We start from the raw sequence: 19,307 nt of genomic DNA, 5'->3' as shown, positions 1-19,307 counted from the left end.
ATATTCTATATAGACATTTTATGAATACATTTCATTAAAAAAATCAGTCAGCGTCATTGTTTGAAGTTTCAATCCATGTTTTAGAAAAAGAAACACTTTCCAGGTTGGAGCCAAGTGTGTACCTAATTACCCAGTGACATAATTAAACAGCTAAAAATGGTGGGAGAACAGAACAAAACATTGAGGGCAGCTTGGCAGCAAAGATCGGTGGCTACAATTATGCATACAAACCCTGTTTTCTGCAGATGTGTCAAAAGACAACTCTGGGTAGGCTGGCTTGATCATTTGAAAAAGAGTTGAGGAGGGATTCAAGATCATTTATAAAGCATGTGATCCAAAGAGGATAGTATGACCCCCCAAAGAGGGTCGTTTGAATTATTTCCCTCCCCCCCCCCTTGGATATTAAGGGTATAGGAAAAATTTATTTTGGAATATATGAACCAACAGAAAATAAATATTCAGACAAATGAGTAACTCCAATATAATCATGTTTTGATGAAGCTTGTTCCTCCAGCTTAATGGACTAAGAGTGACTCATATTAAAGGAATGGACAACATTATCGCCAATACGCTTTCTAGAGCATTGGCATATCTACTGAACAGTTGTAAGTTGTAAAACACCATGAAACGGGTCCTGATCTACCCATTATACAAGATTTATTGAATAAAGAACATAAGAGTTCTGTAACAAACTCTACAAAATACTAAAGAGCATTGAGTATTATCAAGTGACATAGTGTACACTGACATAACAGTAGGAACTATGAAACTGAAATCTGAAAGTGCTGCAAGGTAGAGGGGGGGGGGGGGAGGCATTGACATTGACACAGAGATCTCGGCTATGGTTAGCGATATGAAGATGAAAATTGGTACACATATTGAATAAAGTATACACGACATTGACACAGAGCTTTCATCCAATGTTGGCAATACCCTATTACACTGTTATGTGAGAACTAAACAATGTGAAGAGAGAGTACAAAACATGGAATATTAATTCAAATAAAACTTGTTCTTCTTTTGACATGTTTTAAACTTTAATATGCCTTAGTTCGGACATGGGAAGTTACAAAGAATTAAATCTTCTTTAGCATAACAGAATACATGGACTTGGCAACAGTGTGCAATGGCTATAGGTTATGCATACAAACCTCAAACAAGCTCCTACGTGTTTGGAAAGACAAGTCTAGGTAGGTAGGCTCGCTGATCTGAAAGAGTTGAGGAAGGATAAAGAGCATTTATAAAGCAGGTGATCCAAACAGGACATTGTGACCCCAAATTGTATATCTATATAGACATTTTATGAATACATTTCATTAAAAAAATCAGTCGGCGTCATTGTTTGAAGTTTCAATCCATGTTTTAGAAAAGGAAACACTTTCCCTGTTGGAGCCAAGTGTGTACCTAACTAATTACCCAGTGACATGATTAAACAGCTAAAAATGGTTGGAGGACAGAACAAAACATTGAGGGCAGCTTGGAAACAATGATCGTTGGCTACAATTATGCATACAAACCCTGTTTTCTGCAGATGTGTAAAGAGACAACTCTGGGTAGGCTGGCTTGATCATTTGAAAAAGAGTTGAGGAGGGATTCAAGATCATTTATAAAGCATGTGATCCAAAGAGGATAGTATGGCCCCAAAGAGGGTCGTTTGAATTATCCCCCCCCCCCCTTGGATATTAAAGGTATGGGAAATTTGTATTTTGGAATATATGAACCAACATAAAAATAAATATTTAGAAAAATGAGTAACTACAATATAATCATGTTTTGTTGGAGCTTGTTCCTCCAGCCTTATGGACTAAGAGTGACTCATATTAAAGGAATGGACAACATCATCGCCGATACGCTCTCTAGAGCATAGGCATATCTACTGAACAGTTGTAAGTTGTAAAACACCATGAAACGTACCCTGATCTACCCATTATACAAGATTTATTGAATAAAGAACAAAAGGCTATTGTAACAAACTCTATGAAATACTAAAGAGCTTTGAGTGTTATCAAGTGACATAGTGTACACTGAAATAACAGTACGAAATAAAAAACTGAAATCTGAAGTGCTGCAAGGTAGAGGGGGGGGGGGGGGCATTGACATTGACACAGAGATCTCAGCTATGGTTAGCAATATGAAGATGAAAATTGGTACATATATTGAATAAAGTATACACGACATTGACACAGAGCTTTCATCCAATGTTGGCAATACCCTATTACACTGTTATGTGAGGACTAAACAATGTGAAAAGAGAGTACGAAGCATTGAATATTAATTCAAATCAAATTTGTTCTTCTTTGGACGTGTTTTAAACTTTAATATGCCTTAGTTCGGACATAGGAAGTTACAAAGAATTAAATGTTCTGTAGCATAACAGAATACAGGGACTTGGCAACAGTGTGCAATGGATATAGGTTATGCATACAAACCTCAAACAAGCTCCTACGTCTTCGTAAAGACAAGTCTAGGGAGCCAAGCTCGCTGATCTGAAAGAGTTGAGGAGGGATAAGGAGCATTTATAAAGCATGTGATTCAAACAGGACACCACTGTGACCCCAAATTTTATATTCTATATAGACCCTTTATGAATACATTTCATTAAAAAAAATCAGTCGGCGTCATTGTTTTAAGTTTCAATTCATGCAGCTTGGAAACAATGATCGTTGGCCACAATTATGCATACAAACCCTGTTTTCTGCAGATGTGTAAAGAGACAACTCTGGGTAGGCTGGCTTGATCATTTGAAAAAGAGTTGAGGAGGGATTCAAGATCATTTATAAAGCATGTGATCCAAAGAGGATAGTATGGCCCCAAAGAGGGTCGTTTGAATTATCCCCCCCCCCCCTTGGATATTAAAGGTATGGGAAATTTGTATTTTGGAATATATGAACCAACAGAAAAATAAATATTCAGAAAAATGAGTAACTCCAATATAATCATGTTTTGTTGGAGCTTGTTCCTCCAGCCTTATGGACTAAGAGTGACTCATATTAAAGGAATGGACAACATCATCGCCGATACGCTCTCTAGAGCATAGGCATATCTACTGAACAGTTGTAAGTTGTAAAACACCATGAAACGTACCCTGATCTACCCATTATACAAGATTTATTGAATAAAGAACAAAAGGCTATTGTAACAAACTCTATGAAATACTAAAGAGCTTTGAGTGTTATCAAGTGACATAGTGTACACTGAAATAACAGTAGGAAATTAAAAAAAAACTGAAATCTGAAGTGCTGCAAGGTAGAGGGGGGTGGGGGGGGGGCATTGACATTGACACAGAGATCTCAGCTATGGTTAGCAATATGAAGATGAAAATTGGTACATATATTGAATAAAGTATACACGACATTGACACAGAGCTTTCATCCAATGTTGGCAATACCCTATTACACTGTTATGTGAGGACTAAACAATGTGAAAAGAGAGTACGAAGCATTGAATATTAATTCAAATCAAATTTGTTCTTCTTTGGACGTGTTTTAAACTTTAATATGCCTTAGTTCGGACATAGGAAGTTACAAAGAATTAAATGTTCTGTAGCATAACAGAATACAGGGACTTGGCAACAGTGTGCAATGGATATAGGTTATGCATACAAACCTCAAACAAGCTCCTACGTCTTCGTAAAGACAAGTCTAGGGAGCCAGGCTCGCTGATCTGAAAGAGTTGAGGAGGGATAAAGAGCATTTATAAAGCATGTGATTCAAACAGGACACCACTGTGACCCCAAATTTTTTATTCTATATAGACATTTTATGAATACATTTCATTAACAAAAATCAGTCGGCGTCATTGTTTTAAGTTTCAATTCATGTTTTATAAAAGGTAACACTTTCCCTGTTACAGCCAGGTGTGTACCTAATTACCCAGTGACATGATTAAACAGCTAAAAATGGTTGGAGGACAGAACAAAACATTGAGGGCAGCTTGGAAACAATGATCGTTGGCTACAATTATGCATACAAACCCTGTTTTCTGCAGATGTGTAAAGAGACAACTCTGGGTAGGCTGGCGTGATCATTTGAAAAGAGAGTTGAGGAGGGATTCAAGATCATTTATAAAGCATGTGATCCAAAGAGGATAGTATGGCCCCAAAGAGGGTCGTTTGAATTATCCCCCCCCCCCCTTGGATATTAAAGGTATGGGAAATTTGTATTTTGGAATATATGAACCAACAGAAAAATAAATACTCAGAAAAATGAGTAACTCCAATATAATCATGTTTTGTTGGAGCTTGTTCCTCCAGCCTCATGGACTAAGATTGAGTCATATTAAAGGAATGGACAACATCATCGCCGATACGTTTTCTAGAGCATAGGCACATCTACTGAACAGTTGTAAGTTGTAAAACATCATGAAACAGGCCCTGATCTACCCATTATATGATATTTATTGAATAAAGAAAAAAAGGGTATTGTAACAAACTATACAAAATACTAAAGAGCTTTGAGTGTTATCAAGTGACATAGTGTACACTGACATAACAGTATGAAATGTAAAACTGAAATCTGAAAGTGCTGCAAGGTAGAGGGGGAGGGGCATTGACATTGACACAGAGATCTCGGCTATGGTTAGCGATATGAAGATGAAAATTGGTACACATATTGAATAAAGTATACACGAAATTGACACAGAGCTTTCATCCAATGTTGGCAATACCCTATTACACTGTTATGTGAGGACTAAGCAATGTGAAAAGAGAGTACAAAGCATTGAATATTAATTCAAATCAAACTTGTTCTTCTTTGGACGTGTTTTAAACTTTAATATGCCTTAGTTCGGACATGGGAAGTTACAAAGAATTAAATCTTCTTTAGCTTAACAGAATTCAGGGACTTGGCAACAGTGTGCAATGGATATAGGTTATGCATACAAACCTCAAACAAGCTCCTACGTCTTGGTAAAGACAAGTCTAGGTAGGCAGGCTCGCTGATCTGAAAGAGTTGAGGAAGGATAAAGAGCATTTATAAAGCATGTGATTAAAACAGGACACCACTGTGACCCCAAATTTTATATTCTATATAGACATTTTATGAATACTTTTCATTAAAAAAAATCAGTCGGCTTCATTGTTTTAAGTTTCAATTCATGTTATAGAAAAGGTAACACTTTCCCTGTTAGAGCCAATCCACTCCACCCACTCTTCGAACAACAGCCAGTGAGCAAGCGGCTCAAATCCAAACACAGCTTTCTGCACTCTGTAGCGCCTCTTAATACCAGCACTCACAATCAAAGGATGACTTTGACCCCTGTTACACATGCGTCGGCTTTTAAAGCGGGCCCCGGAGGCGGCCTCACACCGGCAATTTAAAGCCGCCTCGAGATCATCAAACCCCTGTTACACATGATCTCGGGCCCGCAATTTTGCGTCTACACATAGGCCGGCCTCACGTCGCCTTTTCACGAGCTGATGTTGGGGCGGACTCCAGAAAGACAGAAAGAGAAAGTGATAGAATGATAAAAACAAAGGATAACATAAGAGAAGGTAATAGAAGGGAGAAACAAAGAATAACATAAGGAAAGACAGAAAGAGAAAGTGATAGAATGATAAAAACAAAGAATAAGATAAGGAAAGACAGAAAAAGAGAGTGATAGAATGATAACAACAAAGAATAACATAAGAGAAGATGAAAGAAGAAAGAAACAAAGAATAACATAAGGAAAGACAGAAAGAGAAAGTGATAGAATGATAAAAACAAAGAATAACATAAGGAAAGACAGAAAAAGAGAGTAATAGAATGATAAAAACAAAGAATAACATAAGAGAAGATGAAAGAAGGAAGAAACAAAGAACAACATAAGGAAAGACAGAAAAAGAGAGTGATAGAATGATAAAAACCAAGAATAACATAAGAGAAGATGAAAGAAGGAAGAAACAAAGAATAACATAAGACCAAAAGAGAAAGTGTGATAAAAACAAAGAATAACATGAAAGAAGATAAAAGAATGAAGAAACAAAGAATAACATAAGGAAAGACAGAAAAAGAGAGTGATAGAATGATAAAAACAAAGAATAACATAAGAGAAGATGAAGGAAGGAAGAAACAAAGAATAACATAAGGAAAGACCGAAAGAGAATTGGTGATAAAAACAAACAATAACATAAGAGAAGATGAAAGAAGGAAGAAACAAAGAATAACACAAGGAAAGACAGAAAGAGAAGGTTATAGAAGGAAAGAAACAAAGAATAACATAAGGAAAGACAGAAAGAGAAAGCAATAGAATGATAAAAACAAAGAATAACATAAGGAAAGACAGAAAGAAAAAAGGATAGAATGATAAAAACATTTCACATAAGGAAAGACAGAAAGAGAAAGTGATAGAATGATAAAAACAAAGAATAACATGAGGAAAGACAGAAAGAGAGAGTGATAGAATGATAAAAACAAAGAATACAGGTTACGTCACTTCCGCTTATAAGCCGGCCCGAGTCCACTTTAGTGTTACACATACCGATTGCGGGACTGAGGCCGGCCTCAAACCACATCCAGAGGTGGACTGAGTCCACCTGGCCTCAGTCCGGCTTTTCGAAAAAAAGTTGGTGTTACACATACGTCGAGCCGACTCCGGGGCCGGCCTCAGTCCACTTTCAGACGTATGTGTAACAGGGGTCTTTGTGGTCTAACCACCTTCAGACCACTCCACATAAACTCTCCCTCAGCCCGAAGGAATCCCTCGCAACCGGCTCCAGTGAGACTTGGCCTACCTGGCTTAAGGCCCGGTCCCACTGCACTTACGGATGCAAAGAGGATGTAAAACGTAAAAAAAATATTGCCATCCGTTGGAAAACGCTATGCATCCGTTGTGTACTCATTGCATACGTGTTTTATACGCTCTATCCATCGAGCATCCGTCCACTGTGATTTCATCGGTGCAAAAAGTTTTGAGCTGCACAAAACTTTTAGAACGGATGAACTTCCGCCGTGTACGATGTAAATCCTCGACAAATACGAGCAACAAACGTTCTATGTCCGTTATCATCCGTTAAACGTCCGCTGTATCCTCTTTGCATCCTCTGGGCATCCTCGCAACTCACATCCGCTGCAGCTGAAAACGGAAAGAGGGAGGAAAGATAAGGTACATGGAACGTCTATACATCGTTAGTAGCACGGAAATAGAAAGGATGTAAGCGTATGCATCTCGTATATAAAGTATTCAAAGCTGTCATCCTTTCCATCCGCGTTTATCCGCTAGGCTTCCGATGAACATCCGTTTAATATCCCCGCTACATACTACCCACGCCCGTTATTTTCCGTTCTGTTTTCGCAAATTTTCGCAAATTTTGTCCATTTCTGGAGCGGATGAAAACGGATGGAGCCACCCCGGAAATTTTGCTCGTCCGCTGTGTCCTTTATGCATACGTTTTGTGTCCATCGGCCAGTGGGACCGGGCCATTAGCCTCAACCGCCTAACAACTGGCTACGGTCGATGCAGAGTCCTAATGCAGAGGTGGGGTCTAGGTGACGGACAAACAGCATGTGAATGCGGCCAGGAACAGACAATGGAACACCTGTTAGTCTGCCCACTCCTGCCAGAGCCATGCACCCAAGATGACCTGGAAGCCGTGAATTGCCGTGCCAATTAAGCCTGTGTGGACCACTGGACGGGACTTGTGTAGTGACTCGATAAGAAGAAGAAGAAGAGCCAAGTGTGTATAAATGATCTTGAATCCCTCCACAACTCTTCATCCAATATTGGCAATACCCTATTACACTGTTATGTGAGAACTAAACAATGTGAAAAGAGAGTACGAAGCATTGAATATTAATTCAAATCAAATTTGTTCTTCTTTGGACGTGTTTTAAACTTTAATATGCCTTAGTTCGGACATGGGAAGTTACAAAGAATTAAATCTTCTTTAGCATAACAGAATACAGGGACTTGGCAACAGTGTGCAATGGATATAGGTTATGCATACAAACCTCAAACAAGCTCCTACGTCTTCGTAAAGACAAGTCTAGGTAGGCAGGCTCGCTGATCTGAAAGAGTTGAGTAAGGATAAAGAGCATTTATAAAGCATGTGATTCAAACAGGACACCACTGTGACCCCAAATTTTATATTCTATATAGACATTTTATGAATACATTTCATTACAAAAATCAGTCGGCGTCATTGTTTTAAGTTTCAATTCATGTTTTAGAAAAGGTAACACTTTCCCTGTTAGAGCCAAGTGTGTACCTAATTACCCAGTGACATGATTAAACAGCTAAAAATGGTTGGAGGACAGAACAAAACATTGAGGGCAGCTTGGAAGCAATGATCGATGGCTACAATCATGCATACAAACCCTGTTTTCTGCAAATGTGTAAAGAGACAACTCTGGGTAGGCTGGCTTGATCATTTGAAAAAGAGTTGAGGAGGGATTTAAGATCATTTATAAAGCATGTGATCTAAAGAGGGTAGTATGACCCCCAAAGAGGGTCGTTTGAATTATTCCCCCCCCCCCCTTGGATATTAAAGGTATGGGAAATTTGTATTTTGGAATATATGAACCAACAGAAAAATAAATATTCAGAAATGAAAATTAGTAACTCCAATATAATCATAAATCAAAGCATTGCGCCTTGTATCTACGTAACAAAAGAGATCATTGTTTTCAATAAGGAAGACTGATTTCTATGACAAGGCAGATTACACGAGCTTGTTGCATTCTTAACGTATATCTTTCAAAGCTAATTAATTGAAGGTGATTGGCATTTCTTTTAACATACTTACGGCGATGAAATACGTTGCCTGTTCTTTGGTATAAGCTTGGACCCAAAGTAAGAAATGGAATGGAAAATCTGAAGCACACAAACCTTGGAAGGGCCAGCCAGTTTTGCAGTTGTAACACCAGACCTCTTTCCTCCCTTCTCCTCCATCGACTGAAAAAATATTATAGCATAGACTTAGTTATATTCAAATGTGAGTTTATACATTCACAAAATGTAATTCATAAGCTTGGTAGCCTTATTTTTCATTTCGATACAGGAACAATAATAATAATAATAATAATAATAATAATAATAATAATAATAATATTTAATTTGTATATAGCGCTTATTACAAATGTCTCTAAGCGCTTTACAAATATACTATTACCCGGTCATGGGATTCAGTGCTTGCCCGCACACACTGTGTGCACAATCTCCACTTCCTGGGGAGCATTCCAGCCAGGCATTACATGACGCTCAAAAGCTGTTTGACCAACAATGATGGTCGCACCCTACGGGGTACCCATTCAACACCTGGGTGGAGAGAAGCAAGTGCAGGTTAATATCTTGCCAAAGGATATTAGTGCCGTGTCGGGATTCGAACCCTCGACCTTCGCATCGCAAGTCATGCGCCTTGAACCACTCGACCACGACACTCCCAGTGAATCAGGGACTGTTTTGTTGGAGCTTGTAATTCCTCCAACCTTATGGACTAAAAGTGACTCATTTTAAAGGAATGGACAACAACATCGCCGATACGCTTTCTAGAGCATAGGCATATCTACTGAACAGTTGTAAGTTGTAAAACACCATGAAACGGGCCCTGATGTACCCATTATACAAGATTTACTGAATAAAGAACATAAGGGTATTGTAACAAACTCTACAAAATACTAAAGAGCTTTGAGTGTTATCAAGTGACATATAGTCATCATATAAAAGTGAAACCTGAAAGTGCTGCAAGGTAGGGGGGGGGCATTGACATTGACACAGAGATCTCAGCTATGGTTAGAGATATGAAGATTAAAAATTGGTACACATATTGAATAAAGTATACACAACATTGACACAGAGCTTTATCCAATGTTGGCAATACCCTATTACACTGTTACATAGGACTAAATAATGTGGAAAGAGAGTACAAAGCATTGAATATAAATTCAAATCAAATTTGGTCTTCTTTGGACGTGTTTTAAACTTTAATATGCCTTAGTTCAGACATGGGAAGTTCCAAAGAATTAAATGTTCTTTAGCATAGCAGAATACATGGACTTGGCAACAGTGTTCAATGGCTATAGCTTATGCATACAAACCTCCAACAAGCTCCTACGTCTTTGTAATTCCAACTCTTGGTAGCGTAGCTCGCTCATCTGAAAGAGTTGGGTAAGGATAAAGAGCATTTATAAAGCATGTGATTCAAACAAGACACTGTGACCCCAAATTTTATTTTCTATATAGGCATTTTATGAATACATTTCATGTAAAAAATTTATTCAACGTCATTGTTTTAAGTTTCAATCATGTTTTAAAAAAGGCAACACTTTCCCTGTTGGAGCCAAGTGTGTACCTAACTAATTACCCAGTGACGTGATTAAACGGCTAAAATCTGTGGGAGGACAGAACAAAACATCAAGGGCAGCTTGGCAGCAATGATCGATGGCTACAATTTTGCAAACAAACCCTGTTTTCTGCTGATGTGTAAAAAGACAACTCTAGGTAGGCTGGCTTGATCATTTGAAAAAGAGTTGAGGAGGGATTCAAGATCATTTATAAAGCATGTGATCCAAAGAGGACAATATGACCCCAAACAAGGTCATTTGAATTATTCCCCTCCCCCCTCCTGGATATTAAAGGTACTATGTCCCTTTTGCAGGCCAAAAAAACGAAAAGGTTATCTAAGGTATCTAAGTACCAAAAGATATCATTGCTAAATCAATAAGGAAAACTGATTTCTATGACAAGGCAGATTACACAAACTCGTTGCCTTTTTATTGTGTATTTTTGAAAGCTAATTAATTAAAGGTGATAGGCATTTCTTTTAACATACTTACGGCAATGAAATACCTTGCCTGTTCACATAGTAAAAGATAATGTTGGGTATAAACTTGGACCCAAAGTAAGAAGTGGAATTGAAAATCTCAAGCACACAAACCAGTCTTGCAGTTATAACATCAGACCTCTTTCCTCCCTTTTCCTCCATCGACTGAAAAAATATTAAAGCATAGACTTAGTTATATTAAAATGTGAGTTTATACCTTTACAAAATGTAATTAATAAGCTTGGTAGCCTTATTTTCATTTCGATACAGGAACAAGAATCAGAGACTGTTTTGTTTGAGCTTGTTCCTCCAGCCCCATGGACTAAGAGTGACTCATATTAAAGGAATGGACAAGATCATCGCCAATATGCTTTCTAGAGCATAGGCATATCTACTGAACAGTTGTAAGTTGTAAAACACCATGAAACAGGCCCTGGTCTACCCATTATACAAGATTGATTGAATAAAGCACATAAGAGTATTGTAACAAACTCTACAAAATACTAAAGAGCATTGAGTGTTATCAAGTGACATAGTGTACACTGACATAACAGTAGGAAATATAAAACTGAAATCTGAAAGTGCTGCAAGGTAGGGGGGGGGGGGGGGGCATTGACATTGACATAGAGATCTCGGCTATGGTTAGCGATATGAAGATGAAAATTGGTACACATATTGAATAAAGTATAGAGGACATCGACACAGAGCTTTCATCCAATGTTGGCAGTACCATATTACACTGTTACGTGAGAACTAAACAATGTGGAAAGAGAGTACAAAGCATTGAATATGAATTCAAATCAAAATTGGTCTTCTTTGGACGTGTTTTAAACTTTAATATGCCTTAGTTCGGACATGGGAAGTTACAAAGAATTAAATATTCTTTAGCATAACAGAATACATGGACTTGGCAACAGTGTTCAATGGCTACAGGTTATGCATACAAACCTTCAAAAAGCTCCTACGTCTTTCTGGCTCTATGTGGCGTAGCTCGCTCATCTGAAAGAGTAGAGTAATGATAAAGAGCACTTATAAAGCATGTGATCCAAACAGGACACTGTGACCCCAAATTTTATATTTTATATAGACATTTATAAAAACATTTCATTAAAAAAAATCAGTCGGCGTCATTGCTTTAAGTTTCAATCCATGTTTTAGAAAAGGCAACACTTTCCCTGTTGGAGCCAAGTGTATACCTAACTAATTACCCAGTGACATGATTTAACGGCTAAAAATGGTGGGAGGACAGAACAAAACATTGAGGCCAGCTTGGCAGCAATGATCGATGGCTACAATTATGCATACAAACCCTGTTTTCTGCAGATGTGTAAAGAGACAACTCTGTGTAGGCTGGATTGATCATTTGACAAAGAGTTGAAGAGGGATTCAAGATCATTTATAAAGCATGTGATGCAACGAGGATAGCATGACCCCCAAAGAGGGTCCTTTGAATTATCCCCCTTGGATAATAAAGGTATGGGAAATTTGTATTTTGAAATATATGAACAAACAGAAAAATAAATATTCAGAAAAATGAGTAACTTCAATATCATATATCAAAGCATTGCGCCTGGTATCTAAGTACCAAAAGAGATCATTGTTTTCAATAAGGAAGACTGATTTCTATAACAAGGCAGATTTCACAAGCTTGTTGCCTTCTTATTGTATCACTTTCAAAGCTAATTAATTGAAGGTGGTAGGCATTTCTTTTAACATAATTACGGCAATGAATTACCTTGCCTGTTCACATAGTAAAAGGTCATGTTGGGTATAAGCTTGGACCCGAAGTAAGAAATGGAATTGAAAATCTCAAGCACACAAACCTTGGATGGGCCAGCCAGTTTTGCAGTTGAGTCACCAGATCTGTTTCTCCTTTCTCCTCCATCGACTGAAAAGAAATTAAAGCATATTTACATTAAAATGAATCTTCCTTCCAACTTTATTCACTCAGGCTTTTTGTAGCAGCAACTCCATTATTCTTTTCTTTAAAAAAAAATTGAATTCCTCTTCTTCATTCAAGTAGTTCCTCAACCAGTAGAATGAGAGTTTTGTATGATTTTCTCCTCAGAAAGTGAATCTTGGCACTGCAAGTAATAGATCTAATATCACATATTTTCCACCAACGATTCTGTTCTGAAAATGTAGTTCAATTAATCAGTCCTGAGTATTTTCATACCATTCATGTCCAGGCTTTGAGGGTGTCTTTAGGTCAGACATTTCCTGCAGTTTTATAGTACAAATTTATGTATAACTGACTAGTTTAAGCTACTTGTCCAAAAGCTAGACAACTAAAGATACTAAAAGCAATGCACATTTAATTAGCTGTGACAAGATTTGTCATAGCATTTTGGCAATTGTTATTCAAAATCAGTTTTATGAAATGGGCTCTGATCTACCCATTATATGAGATTTATTGAATAAAGAACATTGTAATAAACTATGAAAATGCTAAAGGGCTTGAGTGTTATCAAGAAGCATATGAACACTGACATAACAGCAGTAAAATATCAAGCTGAAATCTTAAATCGCTGCAAACTGGAGGGGGGGGGGGGGGGGAGTTCATGACATTCATAGAGAGCTTTCATCCAATTTCGGTTAAACCCTACTACACTGTTATGCGAGGACTGAGTAACGTGGAAAGAGGGGACAAAACATTGAATAAAAAAGCAAAATCAAATTTTTCTTCTTTTGAGGTGTTTTAAACTTTTAATATGCCTTAGTTTGGACATGGGAAATCACAAAGAAATAAATCTTCTTTAGCATTACAGAACACATGGACTTGGCAACAGTGTTCAATGGCTACAAGTTATGCATATAGACCCTGCATTCTGTAGTAGCCTAATTCAAGAGCCTTTATCAAACATGTGATCCCAACAGGACATTGTGACCCAAAAGAGGGTTGTTCTGGAGTTGTTTCCCCGAAGGGGATATTAAAGGTACATGTATGGAAATTTGTGTTCTTGGAAATATATAAACTGTCAGATAAAAAAAAACCTTTTGAAAGACAAGTAACCCCTATACGATCATATATCTAAACATTGTGCCTGGTATCTAAGTACACACAGAGATCATTGTTATCCATTGGAAAGACTTATTTTTCTGACAAGGCAGATTACACAAGCTTTTTGCCTTGTTATTATATAGCTTTCACAGCTATTTAACTGAAGGTGATATGCATTTTTACCATATGTATGGCAACTAGAAATCTTGCCTGTTTATATAGTAAAAGGTCATTTTAGGTATAAACTTGGACCCAAAGTAAGAAATGGAATTGAAAATCTCAAGCACACAAACCTTGGATGGGCCAGCCAGTTTTGTAGTTGAATCATCAGACCTTTCTCCAACTTTCTGCTGAGTTTCCCCCAGGAGATGTTTTAGGTATTGGAACATTGTGTTTTGGAATTATGAACCTTAACAAAAATAAACTTTTAAAAAGATGGAGAGGAGATCATTTTTTGTAATGGGGAAGACTGATTTCTCATACTAGGCGGATTACCCAGAGTCTTTTTGTTTTTAATTTATAGCTACCACAGCTACTTGAATGAAGTTAATAAGATTTTTGTTACCATATTTGTGACAACGAAATACCATTTTGGCTGTTCTTATAGAAAAAGGTCCTGTTGGGTATAAACGTGGAACTAAAGTAGGAAATGGAATTGAAAATTTCATTCACACAAACCTTGAATGGGGAGGACAGTTCTGTAGGTGAATCGTCAGATCCCTTTCCTTCTTTTTGTTCCATCAACTGAAAAGAAATTAAAGCATATTTACATTATAATATGTTACGTCCTTCCAACTTTATTACAAATTAAGTACATAGTAGGGTTTAAATATCTACGTCCAGAAAGGTACACATGAAAACTGCAAGTTCAGCATAACATAAAGTTCATTTCCTCACAAATTATAATGTTCCGAACTCTAAACTCCTCCGAAATCTATGAATTTATTTGAATTCGCACTACATAGGAATGAACATTTTCAGATGCTTTTCAAACTTGAAAAGTTGTATAGTCACTCCTGGGTTACTTCTTTGACCTAAACCAAGCGAGCTGAGATAAAACAGGTGGTATTCTGGTTCCATTCACATACCTTGGCCTGCTCTTTAGGCTTCGTAGCTGGATCGTCAGCCATCCATCTTTGATATCTACAAGATAACCTGCATGGAGGATAGAAATAGAATTCAGGTTGACAGACAGTGGTAAAATCTATCCTTTATGGCAGCAAGAGCACTTGTCAAGCAAGAAGATGCGGTGACTGTCCTAATCTTATTTTGCCTGATTCGATTTGTTGTTAAATGGGAAATTCCAGTTTGGCATCAAGTTGACTTAAACAGAAGCCTACAATGTATTACAAACAAGAGAAGCAGGTCAGTGACATCCAGTCTGAGGAAAATCAAGAAGTGTATTCACTTATTAACAATGTTAAGGGTTTCAGAGTTGCCATTGATCAAACACATATTGACAGCTCTATGACATACCGGTTTAGTTTGCATTATACATATCAGAAATTATTGTATGTTCATATAATTGATGTTAGGTATGATAACATCATCATAATGTAAAGGCTTATCATTTCAAAATTGCAGTTTTCCTGCAAATACTTTTGTAATTCTCATAAATTACATTAAAGTTGTATAAGCCTACTGTCATAGGAATGAAACTTACAAGTTAGAGATGTTATAAGCTGTAACCCTAGACGAAAGTGGGGGAGGGGAGGCACTCGAAATCCATGTTGGTTTATCCAAAGAAATGTTCACACATCATACATTTTTAATGAGTTACTCTATTCACATGCCAAATTTCAAAAACAAAATTGTGGCTTCACTGCCGAGATTAGAGGGGAGGGCTAAATAATCCAGCCTTTCAAAGCCCCTCTAAAGGGGGGAATCTTTGCAGAAGTGTGTCTGAAATGACATTCTCTTTCAAATTATGATACAATTTACGGTAAGTGAAATTTTGCCATAAAATGTTTGGGCTCCCAACAGGCTCTAAGGGTTAAAGTTTAATTAAAGGTATAGACTGGTAGCGTTAAAACTGCGGTTCAAGGGTTTTGGGTGCAAAATATCTATTCAATATTGTTAAAATATTGCCTTCAGAGGTTTAGATGGCAATACTTCAACCTAAATTCGCAAAAAAGCAGAAATATATGCCCAAATGTTCAATGTTGAAGTGCATTTGCGATATCTATCCAGGCCGGATCGATATGATAATTTACGAGATATATCAATTGGTAGGCGGTTTCCCAGTAATTTTTATATCATCATGTTTTAGTCAAAACATATTCTTTCACATGATTGGTAATATGAGCTTCCATTTTATTTTTTGAGAGGGGGGCATTTCCCAAACTGGTCTATACCTTAAAAAAAAAAAAATCAGAAAAACAGACCCCTGTCGTTCAAACACAGCGTGTGTGTATTATACACAGGCCTCTCATCTAATGTACAAGGTTATAATCAGTAGAGGCATACGGCCGATTAGGGAGACTTTCTCCCATTTGAGAGACTGACACACCGACTCCACACCGACCGACTCTTAGCCATTCAGCCCAATGTGATATTTGTTCAGTCTGTTGTCTTGTTATTGTCGGTCTCGTTCGTGTTACTGAGGTAATAGGGACTTTTAGATTTGCACGTCGACAGCTTTGACTGCAACGTGTGACATCATTTTAAGGCAATCGAGAATGCGTCAACCTTGCTTTTCCTAAATTTAGTATGGTACTAGTATATGCTGCGTGCGCATAAAATATACAGTTCCTCAGGTAGACAATTATGAAGCTTATAGAGTAAATATTCAAATACAGTGTACCTCACAAAAACTCAAAATTCAAGTACATTTTGTTTAACCCCTAATGTAATCAACTCTTCTAAGTTCCACTTTAGTTTGCCTTCGTGTAAAGTTAACAAACAGAAAATTATGGTTAGGTTGTGCAACTGTCACAATGTGTCCCAAGAATTTAATTTCATTACACAGAACAAAAGTCTCAGATTGTTCTGTTTTTTTAAAAGATTATTGAAAGCTCTCTCCAGTTTTAACCGGCTTCACAGTCAATCATCCAGTGGATAAGCTATGCAGACAAGAGGCAAAATATAAAAGACCGATCTGTCTTTGTAGTTTGTAGGAATGAAGTTCTATGTTTTTTTTTTTTTCCTGAAAATGCGTTCTCTCCAAAGTTGTTTTGAAGTAGGTCAAGCTGATCCTGGCTAATGAGCTTGCTTTCGTGGACTTCCTGCAAGAGAGTCCTGGTTTTTCCATCTCTCCTGTTTACCTTGTTTCACCACTTTAAGCTGTTTCTTGGCATCCTGCACTTGCTGTCTGGTTATATTCAGTTTCTAATCAACTCAGACAGAAAAAGAATAGTCATGTTCTTTTGTAATGTCATAGGGTTTCTTTGGAGGCACGGGAACACTTTCGGATGTTGTACATGTACATGGTTTTGCTGGGAGTTTTGAGCCATGGGTCTGTTTATAGGGAGGATGTCCAGGAAAGACAGTAGGCACAGCTCTACTAGGAAGGAGATGTGGTGTGTAACATCCTTTCCTCTCTTGGGTGTATTCCTGCATTACAATAAAAGCAAATGGAAACAATAATGAGTTTTTTCTCATAACATGACAATTGTTCTACTATTCATGCTATTTCATGTGATTTTTAAGACTGAAACTGAAAGCAGCTTCCAGCCAAATAAATAAAATAATAGTGATGTCAGCAAGTCATAATAATCAAATTTGATAGAAATAGTGTACTAGTGTGCGGTGGGATTTTTAGGCTAGCCTAGCCTAGTTGGATAACTCCTGTGATGTGAAATATGGCAGGCTAGCTAGCCTGGCTTTAGACCGAAAGCTTCAATCTCTATAATCGTCGGTTGTTCCACTGAGACTACGTCTGGCTCCACTAGACTAGCCTTAAGGGCTCTCTCGAAATGTTTTTTTAATGATATTATTCGAGAGAGCCTTAAACGGCTCCCATACCCCTGCACGGAGAGGCATGTAAACAAAACTCAAAAGTGGTCCAAAATCACACTTTCGCGCACCCGACCAATATTGGACAGTGGCTTTGATAAATTTTGTCGTAGTTTTGGTCTTAATTAGCGCTTTAATTTCAAAATCGGATCTAAAAATAACAAAATAAGAGCAATTTTCTTACCAGACCGATACAGCTCAGCTCCCTTTTCACGTGTACCGTGTGAATTCACGATGTCTACACAATGGTGATGACCTCTGACTAGCACTTCGTAAATGTGCTGCTTCCGTATAATGCGCTGAATAACACTCATACAGCGCATTATACGGAAGCAGCACAATTTACCCACAATTACGGAAGTGCCAGTCAGAGGTCATCACCATTGTGTAGACATCGTGAATTCACACGGTACACGTGAAAAGGGAGCTGAGCTGTATTGGTCTGGTAAGAAAATTGCTCTTATTTTGTTATTTTTAGATCCGATTTTGAAATTAAAGCGCTAATTAAGACCAAAACTACGACAAAATTATCAAAGCCACTGTCCAATATTGGTCGGGTGCGCGAAAGTGTGATTTTGGACCACTTTTGAGTTTTGTTTACATCATATGCCTCTCCGTGCAGGGGTATGGGAGCCGTTTAAGGCTCTCTCGAATAATATCATTAAAAAAACATTTCGAGAGAGCCCTTAAGGCTACACTAGACCTCGGTTATACAGACTGAACGACTGCCTATACCACCACACGTTGAAGATATGATATCACGGCTAGATTTTAGCCGTTAGGCCCCTCCCACAAACATGACAAACTTGCCACGGCCGTATTGTTATGCCCCCAAAATCCCCCAAAATGTCATTTTACCTCGTGCATATCCAAATTTCAATTAGGCCTAGGCTATAGTACATCGGTTCCAATACTAACTTGATTGAAATAATCCGTTTAATGGTCCCTTTTAAGGAAATTATGGGTCAAAATCGACATCCATGTTGAAAATCTTGCAAGCCGTGTTAAACTCTCGCTGCCGTCAATCTCATCCCTTCTAGTCTACGCCGAAGGCAAAATGATTATGAAGGAAAAACTGTGATAACGCCATTACGAACGTGTAGATGGCGCACAGTTTTTCCCATCACCGTCCCCAGAACCTTAACCCATGCCTGCCCCAGCCCGGCGGGCGTACGTGGACTGGCGCGCTCCGCTGCTGCAGGAGCTGCGGTGGCTTGTCATGAGACAACCCGGGTACAGACTACAGTCACTGCATAAACTACATTTCTAGCTCTAAAATCTCCTTATTAATCAACATAACATTAAGAAGAACTTACTTGTGAAATATTATGCAGTTCCCTTTCTTTCTTCGGTTCGAACATCCAAATGCAACGCACGAACCTGGCTTCTCCAAATTTTTCCACGTAGGGTCTACACTTGTATGTTGTGCACAGTATCTTGTTGGGTCGTTCGTTTTTCTGCCCTCCTTTAGTAATGCATGGCGGCCAGCGACTTTGCGTTTTACACCCTGGCCTGGACCTTTTCCCAATAAATTTCAAGGAACCGACTGGGAAAAGTCTATCCATGACAAGATATTGCGCGCGCGCACGTAGCTCTTCTGCAATGCTCAACGTA

At 38.0% G+C, this 19,307-nt stretch overlaps 2 long non-coding RNA genes across 3 annotated transcripts; both read right to left on the bottom strand.

Annotated features, from left to right (window-relative positions):
- Positions 1–10,018: 10,018 nt before the first annotated feature.
- Positions 10,019–14,869, bottom strand: LOC105447594. 2 transcript variants are annotated; one of them, XR_004062889.1, is made up of 4 exons: positions 14,828–14,869; positions 14,418–14,483; positions 12,562–12,626; positions 10,019–10,070 (listed from the first exon to the last, which is right to left on the bottom strand). It is a non-coding gene; the product is annotated as an uncharacterized LOC105447594 (long non-coding RNA). The 2 variants fall into 2 exon arrangements; XR_004062888.1 differs by lacking the exon at positions 10,019–10,070 and adding an exon at positions 11,687–11,737.
- Positions 14,870–17,024: 2,155 nt separating this feature from the next.
- Positions 17,025–19,098, bottom strand: LOC115921475. Its single transcript, XR_004062887.1, has 2 exons — positions 19,010–19,098; positions 17,025–17,291 (listed from the first exon to the last, which is right to left on the bottom strand). It is a non-coding gene; the product is annotated as an uncharacterized LOC115921475 (long non-coding RNA).
- Positions 19,099–19,307: the final 209 nt, after the last annotated feature.

The sequence above is a fragment of the Strongylocentrotus purpuratus genome, unplaced genomic scaffold (genome assembly GCF_000002235.5).
Source record: "Strongylocentrotus purpuratus isolate Spur 01 unplaced genomic scaffold, Spur_5.0 spur5_scaffold_1, whole genome shotgun sequence".
In the NCBI taxonomy this organism is placed as follows: Eukaryota; Metazoa; Echinodermata; class Echinoidea; order Camarodonta; family Strongylocentrotidae; genus Strongylocentrotus; species Strongylocentrotus purpuratus.
This window is presented reverse-complemented; position numbering and strand designations above follow the sequence as displayed.